Source organism: Sinocyclocheilus rhinocerous, unplaced genomic scaffold (assembly GCF_001515625.1).
Source record: "Sinocyclocheilus rhinocerous isolate Xijiao unplaced genomic scaffold, SAMN03320098_v1.1 scaffold10173, whole genome shotgun sequence".
NCBI classification, from domain to species: domain Eukaryota; kingdom Metazoa; phylum Chordata; class Actinopteri; order Cypriniformes; family Cyprinidae; genus Sinocyclocheilus; species Sinocyclocheilus rhinocerous.
Genome location: NW_015635125.1, coordinates 59 through 1,655, shown reverse-complemented (window position 1 = coordinate 1,655; position 1,597 = coordinate 59). Strand labels below are relative to the sequence as shown.

General features: G+C 42.6%; 1 long non-coding RNA gene across 1 annotated transcript; it reads left to right on the top strand.

Annotated features, from left to right (window-relative positions):
- Nucleotides 1–198: 198 nt before the first annotated feature.
- LOC107746719 (uncharacterized) lies at nucleotides 199–821 on the top strand. Its single transcript, XR_001640724.1, has 3 exons — nucleotides 199–327; nucleotides 451–539; nucleotides 680–821. It is a non-coding gene; the product is annotated as an uncharacterized LOC107746719 (long non-coding RNA).
- The last annotated feature ends 776 nt before the right edge of the window (nucleotides 822–1,597 follow it).

Genomic DNA, 1,597 nt, shown 5'->3' with positions numbered 1-1,597 from the left:
TTTGTGAGTAATTGACTTCTTAAGGTGTGGATGTGTGTATTACACTTTTAACTGTCGCTGACATCAACAAGTAAAATAATCACTTATCAGATTTATGCCAGTTATTTGCAACACAATTGTTTCATGTGTCAAAGAGGTCTTGTGATGAGGAGAGTAATGCCTTACTAGTGTTTGATTGTGTTGACTAAGTTATTACCAGAACATAGATCAATTGCTTGTGTGTGTGTGTTTGTGGCAGGAGTGAGTTGTCAGTTGAGAAAAGTTCGGTGTTACAGGCAGAGCTTCAGTCCTGCAATCAGCTGCTGGAGCTCGAACCGCAGAACAAGTGTAAGTGTGTGTCAGTGTGTTTTCTTTGGGTGTGTGTTTTGTACATGCATACTTCACATTGCATTTGTATTTGCTGCCTTATCTTTGGCAAAATAAACTGGTGTGTGTGTGTGTGTGTTTCAGGGTGTCTGCTGACAATCATACTCCTCATGAGAGCTCTGGATCCTCTAGGCCATGAGAAAGAGACACTGGCACATTTTCAAACCCTTAAAGTGAGAAAATACTATCACAACCTCAATGAAGATCCATAATAGAAATCAATATCAATGTAGTAATAGTGATGTTTGGCTTTGTAAACACCACTTAAAAGAAGGCAGTTTAATTGGCCTTTTTCTCTCTCTCTCTCTCACAGGAAGTGGACCCGATGCGCTCTACCTACTACAGTGACCTGTGCAGCAAGTTTCTGATTGAAAACACCATTCTGAAAATGGAGTATGCAGAGGTGCGAGTGTTTAGCCTGTCAAATAAGGTAAGAGAGCCCAACTCTGGTCTGACAGTTTTTTTAGAATTTAATTTATGGCTCATTTCCACTGAGCGGTACGGTACGGTACAGTACGATTCGGTACGGGTAACCCTGATCAGGCTTGCATTTCCACTGCCAATAGTACCCTTCTTGATAGGCGTGGTGCAGGGCTGCCCAAACTCGGTCCTGGAGGGCCGGTGTCCTGCAGAGTTTAGCTCCAACTTGCCTCAACACACCTGCCTTAAAGTTTCTAGTATGCCTAGTAAGAGCTTGATTAGCTGGTTCAGGTGTGTTTAATTGGGGTTGGAGCTAAACTCTTCAGGACACCGGCACTCCAGGACCAAGTTTGGGCAGCCCTGGCGTGGTGTATGCCGGAAAGTAGCGATCGACGATGAACCACAACAATAAGCACAACTCTGCCTCTTTTTGTTAAATGTCAGTTTTAATGAACAATAATAGCCATTATAAAAGTATAAGTACAAAGTATAAGAGGCTTATATAAGAGGAAATAAAGACAAAAGCAAACAGTTCAGTCAAACGTATGCTACAAAGTCAGCGCTGTACTACGGTAAAGTTCAAAATAAATATATAAACTTTGTGCTCAGCCAAAACGATATGACCAGGAATAAATAGATTCATGAGACCACGAATGCCTGTTAAACACAGTCAACCCAAAACGAATTGTATCTCATGTTTAATCACTACAGAGACATCAGAGCCAGCGGCAAATGTCAGAAGGACTAGCCGAGCTAAGGCTGCTCTCGGCGGATACATGAGCACTGAGCGCCCAGTGATCGCCTGGAGTTC